The 11,899-nt window shown below is 36.3% G+C and overlaps 1 long non-coding RNA gene across 1 annotated transcript; it reads left to right on the top strand.

The window, feature by feature from the left end:
- The first annotated feature begins 8,870 nt into the window (after positions 1-8,870).
- Positions 8,871-11,867, top strand: LOC119570162. The gene is made up of 3 exons (XR_005228372.1): positions 8,871-8,974; positions 10,922-11,436; positions 11,761-11,867. It is a non-coding gene; the product is annotated as an uncharacterized LOC119570162 (long non-coding RNA).
- Positions 11,868-11,899: the final 32 nt, after the last annotated feature.

Genomic DNA, 11,899 nt, shown 5'->3' with positions numbered 1-11,899 from the left:
CTATAATATCGACCATCTTCTGCCTTGTTTGTTCAATACATATGAACTGCTCGTGTGACTGTTTTGTTTCCTCGAAGTAACACCTTGTACAAAGCTCTCTCTCTGAATCTGCGCACCATAGATCGAGTGGCAGGCCATGCTTGGGACATTTTTCAAGGTATTCTCTCACCTGAAAAAAGGAAAGAAAAAAAAAAGTTATGGTATGTTATAATACTAGATAATAGTCTGTTCACTCAGGTCCGACAGCTGGGTTAATTGATTGTTACATCCAAGGAACATATAACCATGTAGCTCCACTCCATTTAACTTGAAATTGACTTTTTCCCTAGAGTATTATGACGGCTGTTACTGGTATGGAACTCTTCGGTATCATATATAAAAGGGGGGAATTTTAGTTTGTTAGGATAATAATAATAATATCGAGTAAATTCCACAAATAATTATGTATCTAGCTACCTCTAACATCTCACAGCGCACTCTCGCTGGCTAAAGTTTTTTTTGAGTGCATTTTCTTTGAAAATGGTTCATTGGTAACAACGGTAAAAATATATTAAAAAAGAAACCAAGAAAAATGGAATTGCAATGAAAAACAATTGATGAGGCAGGGTTTAACTCAGATTTTGCCAGCTAGGATTTTCATCAAGATGGAGCGGGTCTCCCTGTTCAGAAATATCTTGGTTACTTCGGCGATCAAACATGAATCATTGACCGTCGCGGGAACATCGGCTGGGCGCTTGCCGTTAGCGGTTTGCGACCCGGCAGTGGCGGCAAATGGAACTATTATGTTAATGATGATTGTTAATGATGATTATGATAATACAGTACGTTAGTGAAAACAATAGTAATAGCAGTAATAATGTTAACGGTGATGATAATACTGATGATAATTCTTTCATTGATAATGATGACAAGAATAAGGAAAAAAAAAAGATTCTGGAATTATTGTTATCATTATCATTATAATTTCTTATCATTTGTTTAACTAATACAGAATGTTGTTGCCGATGGTATTAATGACAGAATAATATAATAATAATAATACAATCAGCATCATGTTTTTTATAATCATAATCTTGATGATCATTTTTCATTATATTTTTTACTACTATTGTTGTAGTTATTTTTGTTTACTGCAATTCTTATGATATGTTCTCAGACTAATTCCCTCAAAATACGTTTGTTATCGTAAAATATGAGTACTGAAATGTTCACGCTATTGCACTCTACATGAACATGAACATTGCGATGCTTATGTATGAAAGTTCACAAAATATTTTATGGACGCATTTCAGGGTAATTGATCTGAGAACACTACTGGACGCCCATACCTTTATTTATGCTGGTAATTACATGGCCTACTACTACTACTATTATTATTACAACTATTATTGGTACTACTAAAAGTTATTTTTCCTTCATTTTTATCAGCGTTCCGCCTTTTGTTGTTACCATTGCATAATATTTTTATTTTTTCTCTCAGTTAAACAAACGAATATGAGGTGGTACATTCTAGCAATACTGTTTACTTAATATTGTATATTTCAAATGTAGTGACCAATAGAAACCGAATATAAGGACAAGTATGAGTCGAACATGAATGTGCTTGTGTCAGATGTGAGCAAAAGAAATGCCGGGTTCATTTATTTACTCTTAATATGTAAAACGAAGTCGGCACAAATAATTTATAATACACTGGAGAGGACAATAATAATGTATAGAGTAATGAAAACCGCCAGTTAACAAATATTAACGTAAAGAGTTTGAACAATTGCATTTTGAGATCATAGCCAGCTTATTGACTGAGAACACCAACATGTGATTCCTTCGAACGTCGCTCATTACTTTATAAACCTTAAATTCAAAATTTGATTTTCTTTAAAGCTGTACACTTATCACTGGATTTTTATTTTTTTATTTTCTATTTTATTTATTTAATTTTTGTTTTGTTTGTTTTTTGAAACGAGAATCATTCTGTAGCTTACCTGTATACTTTTAGGTTGAGGAATTTGTGTACAGAATATATTTTCAGTGAAAATAAAACTGTATATTTACGATGATCTTCAGAGTTCCACTGACCGATGATCAGTCCTGTTTCAATGGTGTCTTGCTTAACACTTACCTTGTCACTCGACAGGTAGTCTGCTATTGCTAAATGAGCAAAATTTATCGGCAATTCTGCTACAGGTTTCCCGGCGTGGGGTCTCTTGCAGATGGGCAAATAGCTTCAGGAAGACTGTTAAGACAATGCCTGCAGAAGGTATGACCACATTCAGGTAGCATCACAGGTTCCCTTTCTCCACTTGTGTATGTCTCTTTGCATATGACACAGCTGATCTGGTCTCCCATTGTAGCAGTAGTGATGATCTGTAAACAATAACGAAAAGTTAAGAAAACTTTTTCGTGTGATTCACTAAAAGAAAACATTTTCGAGTGATTCACTAAAAAGTTTAGACAGCATTGCTTTGTATACATCTATATACATATATAAACATATATATGCACATGTAAACAATATACATCCACATGTTTTATATATATATATAATTATAATATTTATATATGATAGGTAGAAAGATCGATGAATTGATAGACACACACATAAACAGATATATGTTTATATATATGTATATAATGTGTATGTATGTATATATATGTATGTATATATCATATATATATATATATATATATATATATATATATATATATATATATATATTAACAGATATATATCAACATATATACATGTATACATAAATACACATGCATATAACCATATGCACACAATTATTTATGTATATACATATACCTGAGAGGGCTTCAAAAAGTTTGTAGAAAAAGGACAGTAAGGGGGGGGAGGAGGGGAGGGAGAAGAAAAATAAACCGATTTGTTATGATGTTTATTTTTCAACATATGATCCATTAAGGTCAATACACTTCTACAAATGTTGATACCAACCTTTTTAGTCCAACTGAGTAAAACCGAGGATCATATAACCTGAACCATGTCTGAGCAGCTCTTTCCACATCTTCAACCGACGGAAAACTGGTACCTTTCTTTCTCTTTTTTTTTTTTACAAAAAGGAGTTAGATGGGTTAAACTGGGGCTGTAAGGTGGATGTTGGACGATTTCCCATTGAAATTCACATAGTACAGCTCTTATCTGCCGAGCGCCATGAGTAGGTGCATTGTCGTGGTGGAAGGTAACATGTTGATGCAGCTTTCCAGGTCTTTTTTAGGCATTTTTCTGAGATTTTTTGACAGTTTTCTCAAAACACATTCATAATAAGCACAATTATTTTCTTGCTCTCGAGGAAGTCAACCAGCAAAATCCCATTCAATTTTCGTTGAAATATCTACCCTTGTCTGCTGATGATCTGGGCGCAACAGCCTAGGGACCCATTGAGCTGAAAGCTTGCTCCACCAGAATTGTGTGCAGAACCCATAGAGATGTTGAGTGTGTCTACTACTGATTCAGTGGCTAATAGTCTATCCTTTTCAATCACGCCGTGAACAGCATCAATGTTTTCCACACAAACTGATGTTGACGGGTTGCCACAGTGGAGCTCATCAACAATTTTGTTTCTTCCACTTCTGAACCAACTTATCCATTTGTAGGTTGTGGATTTCTTTGGGGCATTGTCACCATAAACTTGTTCCAGAGCGTCAATGATTTGCCTATTCTCCTGAGTTTCACTATGAATTTAATGTTTGTCCTAGCCTCGAGGTTAGTGGATTCCATATTGTTTGAATGGTGCCTGACTTTCAACTGGCCGCAATGCGTTATTACCTGCATTTATGGTTTCATTATGTGAATGATTCTGGAGCTCATTCGCGATGATACAATAAGATACAAAACCTCATGTATCTTCTACGTTTCATATAAAGGACAATGAATGTAATAATAATGATGATGAAAATTTTTTTTTTTGACTGAATCTTAGAAATACATTTTGAGTTTCTGTAGCTTTGTGAGGCAAAGAGTGGTGTGAATAAATTTAAAAGCTTTTTTTTTTTTGTAACATTTCTGAAGCCCCAAACACTTTGATATACACACAGATACATGCTTGCTTTTAATGCATACATTATTGGAACCTACTGAAACATCTTTTCAGTTTGTATCAAAGTGTATGCTTTCACCTTGATACAGTCTGATACACTCCGGCCAGAGTGTGATACTTTTCAGATATATTTCACGTAGTCTCAGGGTTTTATATTACCATTAATTGCTAATTGTATCGAAAGTTTCACGACGAAACTTTTTTATTGTAAGGTGCATAATATGTTCCTGTGCCCTTTTCGCAGTACATCAAACACATGGTCACTCTATATGGGTATGGTTTGAAGTCAGTCACGACGGTCGCTGGAACATGGTATTAACTTCGGTGGGGTGATTGTCTTCAAAATCATTCTGTACCTCTATGATATAACTTTACCGGCTTAAAAATAAAGAAAATGCTGTGTATCGTGATTTTATTTATATAGTTCTATCAATAAAACAAGTAAATGTCTGTTATCATTGGAATTACCCAGTTGTTTGATTTGGACACGGAGCTCACTCGCGGTGGATATAGTAAGATGCAAAACCACTTTTCATATGAAGAACAGTGTGTGTGTGTGTTGTGTGTGTGTGTGTGTGTGTGTGTGTGTGTGTGTGTGTGTGTGTGTGTGTGTGTGTGTGTGTGTGTGTGTAAAAGGAAATGACACCTAGAACCGATTTTCCAATGAATATATTTTGCCAATGGGTTCTCGTCGTGTTTCTAACTAATGTAGCAATCACTTCCTTCGCAAACAAAGCACAGCTACGATAAGGTCCCTATAAATGGGGAGGCATGATAAATATCAGGGAATTTAGGGAGAAAATTTTCGAGAAATATCAGTAATACACAGGAGAGCACAATATATCCACTCGCTTCCGGGTTATATAGGGGGTTTTGCCTCCTTAAAAACACTTTTGGAGCTACCCCCCCCCCCATCCTGGTCTACAAAATATTTCCCATATGTTCCGGGAGGAGAGAGCCCAGGCAAGTAACAAATACTGACGCCTTTTCGAGTGATATAGGGGGTTTCGCCCCCTTTAAACCCCCTTTTGGGAGCTACCTCCCCCCACCCCCCTGCCTGGTCCACAAAATCTTCACCTCATACGTTCCGTCAGGAGAGAGACCAGACCTAGTAATATATATATATATTTTTTTTACCCACACCTTACCTCAAGCATTATCTCGGGGTCTTGCAGGTCGCTGTTGGCGGGAATCGTGATCGCTCTAGTTCTATTGTGCTGGACGTCAGTGCCTATGAACACGTCACTTTCTAGAGCAAATCTAATTTGATTTCCCTCGCTTACGTCATGCACTTCAAATCCGTTTTGGTTTTCCGTCGCTGCAACGACTTTTTTGTCATTTTGTCGCGGCGCTGGCATAAGATTTGCTGCGCTTCCTCAATAAATATAAAAATATATATTATATATATATATATATATTATATATATATATATATATATATGTGTGTGTGTGTGTGTGTGTGTGTGTGTGTGTGTGTGTGGTGTGTGTGGTGTTTATGTATACATACATACACACACACCACACACACACACACACACACACACACACACACACACCACAAATATATATGAATATATTTATTAAATTATATATAATATATATATATATATATTTATATTTATTGAGGAAGCGCAGCAATCTTATGCCAGCGCCGCGACAAAATGACAAGAAGTCGTTGCAAGCGACGGAAAACCGAACGGATTTGAAGTGCATGACGTAAGCGAGGGAAATCAAATTAGATTTGCTCTAGAAAGTGACGTGTTCATAGGCACTGACGTCCAGCACAATAGAACTAGAGCGATCACGATTCCCGCCAACAGCGACCCGCAGACCCGAGATAATGCTTGAGGTAAGGTGGGGTAAAAAAATATTATATATTACTGGGTCTGGTCTCTCTCCTGACGGAACGTATGAGGTGAAGATTTTGTGGACCAGGCAGGGGGGTGGGGGGAGGTAGCTCCCAAAAAGGGGTTTAAAGGGGGCGAAACCCCCTATATCACTCGAAAAGGCGTCAGTATTTGTTACTTGCCTGGGCTCTCTCCTCCCGGAACATATGAAATATTTTGTAGACCAGGATGGGGGGGGGGGGTAGCTCCCAAAAGTGTTTCAAGGAGGCAAAACCCCCTATATAACCTGGAAGCGAGTGGATATATTGTGCTCTCCTGTGTATTACTGATATTTCTCGAAATTTTCTCCCTAAAATTCCCTGATATTTATCATGCCCTCCCCATTTATAGGGACCGTTATCGTAGCTGTGCTTCGTTTGCGAAGGAAATAATGGCTAGATTCGTTAGAAACACGACGAGAACCCATTGGCAAAATATATTCATTGGAAAATCGGTTCTAGGTGTCATTTCCTTTTACACACACACACACACACACACACACACACACACACACACACACACACACACACACACACACACACACTGTTCTTCATATGAAAAGTGGTTTTGCATCTTACTATATCCACCGCGAGTGAGCTCCGTGTCCAAATCAAACAACTGGGTAATTCCAATGATAACAGACATTTACTTGTTTTATTGATAGAACTATATAAATAAAATCACGATACACAGCATTTTCTTTATTTTTAAGCCGGTAAAGTTATATCATAGAGGTACAGAATGATTTTGAAGACAATCACCCCACCGAAGTTAATACCATGTTCCAGCGACCGTCGTGACTGACTTCAAACCATACCCATATAGAGTGACCATGTGTTTGATGTACTGCGAAAAGGGCACAGGAACATATTATGCACCTTACAATAAAAAAGTTTCGTCGTGAAACTTTCGATACAATTAGCAATTAATGGTAATATAAAACCCTGAGACTACGTGAAATATATCTGAAAAGTATCACACTCTGGCCGGAGTGTATCAGACTGTATCAAGGTGAAAGCATACACTTTGATACAAACTGAAAAGATGTTTCAGTAGGTTCCAATAATGTATGCATTAAAAGCAAGCATGTATCTGTGTGTATATCAAAGTGTTTGGGGCTTCAGAAATGTTACAAAAAAAAAAAAGCTTTTAAATTTATTCACACCACTCTTTGCCTCACAAAGCTACAGAAACTCAAAATGTATTTCTAAGATTCAGTCAAAAAAAAAAATTTTCATCATCATTATTATTACATTCATTGTCCTTTATATGAAACGTAGAAGATACATGAGGTTTTGTATCTTATTGTATCATCGCGAATAAAGCTCCAGAATCATTCACATAATGAAACCATAAATGCAGGTAATAACGCATTGCGGCCAGTTGAAAGTCAGGCACCATTCAAACAATATGGAATCCACTAACCTCGAGGCTAGGACAAACATTAAATTCATAGTGAAACTCAGGAGAATAGGCAAATCATTGACGCTCGGGAACAAGTTTATGGTGACAATGCCCCAAAGAAATCCACAACCTACAAATGGATAAGTTGGTTCAGAAGTGGAAGAAACAAAATTGTTGATGAGCCCCACTGTGGCAACCCGTCAACATCAGTTTGTGTGGAAAACATTGATGCTGTTCACGGCGTGATTGAAAAGGATAGACTATTAGCCACTGAATCAGTAGTAGACACACTCAACATGTCTGTGGGTTCTGCACACAATTCTGGTGGAGCCCAAACTTTCAGCTCAATGGGTCCCTAGGCTGTTGCGCCCAGATCATCAGCAGACAAGGGTAGATATTTCAACGAAATTGAATGGGATTTTGCTGGTTGACTTCCTCGAGAGCAAGAAAATAATTGTGCTTATTATGAATGTGTTTTGAGAAAACTGTCAAAAAATCTCAGAAAAATGCCTAAAAAAGACCTGGAAAGCTGCATCAACATGTTACCTTCCACCACGACAATGCCCTACTCATGGCGCTCGGCAGATAAGAGCTGTGATATGTGAATTCAATGGGAAATCCCTCCAACATCCACCTTACAGCCCCAGTTTAACCCCCTCTAACTCCTTTTTGTAAAAAAAAAAAAGAGAAAAGAAAGGTACCAGTTTTCCGTCGGTTGAAGATGTGGAAAGAGCTGCTCAGACATGGTTCAGGTTATATGATCCTCGGTTTTACTCAGTTGGACTAAAAAGGTTGGTATCAACATTTGTAGAAGTGTATTGACCTTAATGGATCATATGTTGAAAAATAAACATCATAACAAATCGGTTTATTTTTCTTCTCCCTCCCCTCCTCCCCCCCCTTACTGTCCTTTTTCTACAAACTTTTTGAAGCCCTCTCAGGTATATGTATATACATAAATAATTGTGTGCATATGGTTATATGCATGTGTATTTATGTATACATGTATATATGTTGATATATATCTGTTAATATATATATATATATATATATATATATATATATATATATATATTATATATGTATATATACATACATATATATACATACATACACATTATATACATATATATAACATATATCTGTTTATGTGTGTCTCTATCATTCATCGATCTTTCTACCTATCATATATAAATATTATAATTATATATTATATAAACATGTGGATGTATATGTTTACATGTGCATATATATGTTTATATATGTATATAGATGTATACAAAGCAATGCTGTCTAAACTTTTTAGTGAATCACTCGAAAATGTTTTCTTTTAGTGAATCACACGAAAAAGTTTTCTTAACTTTTCGTTATTGTTTACAGATCATCACTACTGCTACAATGGGAAAACCAGATCAGCTGTGTCATATGCAAAGAGACATACACAAGTGGAGAAAGGGAACTGTGATGCTACCTGAATGTGGTCCATACCTTCTGCAGGCATTGTCTTAACAGTCTTCCTGAAGCTATTTGCCCATCTGCAAGAGACCCCACGCCGGGAAACCTGTAGCAGAATTGCCGATAAATTTTGCTCATTTAGCAATAGCAGACTACCTGTCGAGTGACAAGGTAAGTGTTAAGCAAGACACCATTGAAACAGGACTGATCATCGGTCAGTGGAACTCTGAAGATCATCGTAAATATACAGTTCTTATTTTCACTGATATATATTTCTGTACACAAATTCCTCAACCTAAAAGTATACAGGTAAGCTACAGAATGATTCTCGTTTCAAAAAAAAAAACAAAACAAAAATTAAATAAATAAATAGAAAAATAAAAAATAAAAATCCAGTGATAAGTGTACAGGCTTTAAAGAAAATCAAAGTTGAATTTAAGGTTTATAAAGTAATGAGCGACGTTCGAAGGAATCACATGTTGGTGTTCTCAGTCAATAAGCTGGCTATGATCTCAAATGCAATTGTTCAAACTCTTTACGTTAATATTTGTTAACTGGCGGTTTTTCATTACTCTATACATTATTATTTGCCTCTCCAGTGTATTTATAAATTATTTGTGCCCGACTTCGTTTTACATATTAAGAGTAAATAAATGAACCCGGCATTTCTTCTGCTCACATCTGACACAAGCACATTCATGTTCGACTCATACTTGTCCTTATATTCGGTTTTCTATTGGTCACTACATTTTGAATATACAATATTAAGTAAACAGTATTGCTAGAATGTACCACCTCATATTTCGTTTTGTTTAACTGAGAGAAAAATAAAAATTATGCAATGGTAACAACAAAAGGCGGAACGCTGATAAAAATGAAGGAAAAATAACTTTTAGTAGTACCAATAATAGTTGTAATAATAATAGTAGTAGTAGTAGGCCATGTAATTACCAGCATAAATAAAGGTATGGGCGTCCAGTAGTGTTCTCAGATCAATTACCCTGAAATGCGTCCATAAAATATTTTGTGAACTTTCATACATAAGCATCGCAATGTTCAGTTCATGTAGAGTGCAATAGCGTGAACATTTCAGTACTCATATTTTACGATAACAAACGTATTTTGAGGAATTAGTCTGAGAACATATAAAAATTGCAGAAAACAAAATAACTACAACAAAAGTAGTAAAAAATATAATGAAAATGATCATCAAGATTATGATTATAAAAAACATGATGCTGATTGTATTATTATTATTAATATTATTCTGTCATTAATACCATCGGCAACAACATTCTGTATTAGTTAAACAAATGATAAGAAATTATAATGATAATGATAACAATAATTCCAATCTTTTTTTTTTCCTTTATTCTTGTCATCATTATGAATGAAAGAATTATCATCAGTATTATCATCCCCGTTAACATTATTACTGCTATTACTATTGTTTTCACTAACGTACTGTATTATCATAATCATCATTAACATCATCATTAACATAATAGTTCCATTTGCCGCCACTGCCGGGTCGCAAACCGCTAACGGCAAGCGCCCAGCCGATTTTCCCCGCGACGGTCAATGATTCATGTTTGATCGCCGAAGAAACCCAAGATATTTCTGAACAGGGAGACCCGCTCCATCTTGATGAAAATCCTAGCTGGCAAAATCTGAGTTAAACCCTGCCTCATCAATTGTTTTTCATTGCAATTCCATTTTCTTGGTTTCTTTTTAATATATTTTTACCGTTGTTACCAATGAACCATTTTCAAAGAAAATGCACTCAAAAAAAACTTTAGCCAGCGAGAGTGCGCTGTGAGATGTTAGAGGTAGCTAGATACATAATTATTTGTGGAATTTACTCGATATTATTATTATTATCCTAACTGAAACTAAAATTCCCCCCTTTTATATATGATACCGAAGAGTTCCATACCAGTAACAGCCGTCATGATACTCTAGGGAAAAAGTCAATTTCAAGTTAAATGGAGTGGAGCTACATGGTTATATGTTCTTTGGATGTAACAATCAATTAACCCAGCTGTCGGACCTGAGTGAACAGACTATTATCTAGTATTATAACATACCATAACTTTTTTTTTTCTTTCCTTTTTTCAGGTGAGAGAATACCTTGAAAAATGTCCCAAGCATGGCCTGCCACTCGATCTATGGTGCGCAGATTCAGAGAGAGAGCTTTGTACAAGGTGTTACTTCGAGGAAACAAACAGTCACACGAGCAGTTCATATGTATTGAACAAACAAGGCAGAAGATGGTCGATATTATAGAAGGGAGGTCACTCATTCTAAGCCAAGTCTACTTAGCCTTAAAGCATTCCTTGAACAATGGATAAGGGGAATAGTTGCCGGAACGTTTACACAAAGAGACTGAATGATATTCTAAGAGGTGGAAAGCCATTTTTAGGAAAGCTAGAAAAGCTCAAAATGCTTTTGCCTCCCGCTGACAACGAGCCAGCCAACTCTGCCGACAATAGGGAGGGAGAAGGCCAAGGTAAGACCACTTTTGTCTTGCCTTGAACACAGACGGCCGGAAAGCAAGACTGACCTGGGAGCAAGGAAGCCTTAATCTTTACGCTCTATCGGATGAATATGTCGACGCTCGCATCATGGTAAAGGTATGGCATTGTTGATCTTTGCATTTATTTTACTGTAGCTGTTAGCAATATTTTTGTATATGTTGTTCTTGTTATTTTGCTTAAAATATGTAGAATATGTGTATAACAGGACTTCATAAGAAGCTAACATATTTACCAACTTCTTTTGCAGTTATTTGGTTACCGATATGATACGACGGCCACTCATTTATAGATAAATCGGCCAAACACTTTATTTAAAAAGTTTGTTTTTATCACACGGTACTGATATTAGGAAATAAGCACTCCAAAATTCTGTATCTACACTTTACAAAAACCTGCTTCCACGCATTCTTATTTTTGCAGATGTCTGATATTCTTTTGATGATCCCACAAGAAAACCCATGGTGTTCCTAGAAAGTAGCCAACGCAACCGGCAAACTGGGCCGCGTCTGCATCAGAGTTTGGTCTATGCGGCGCGGCCCGCAGTTCCCGGCGTTGGCCC

Source organism: Penaeus monodon, unplaced genomic scaffold (genome assembly GCF_015228065.2).
Source record: "Penaeus monodon isolate SGIC_2016 unplaced genomic scaffold, NSTDA_Pmon_1 PmonScaffold_2266, whole genome shotgun sequence".
Lineage (NCBI taxonomy): Eukaryota > Metazoa > Arthropoda > Malacostraca > Decapoda > Penaeidae > Penaeus > Penaeus monodon.
Note: the sequence above shows the minus strand (reverse complement) of the source record. Positions and strands in the feature narration are given on the sequence as shown.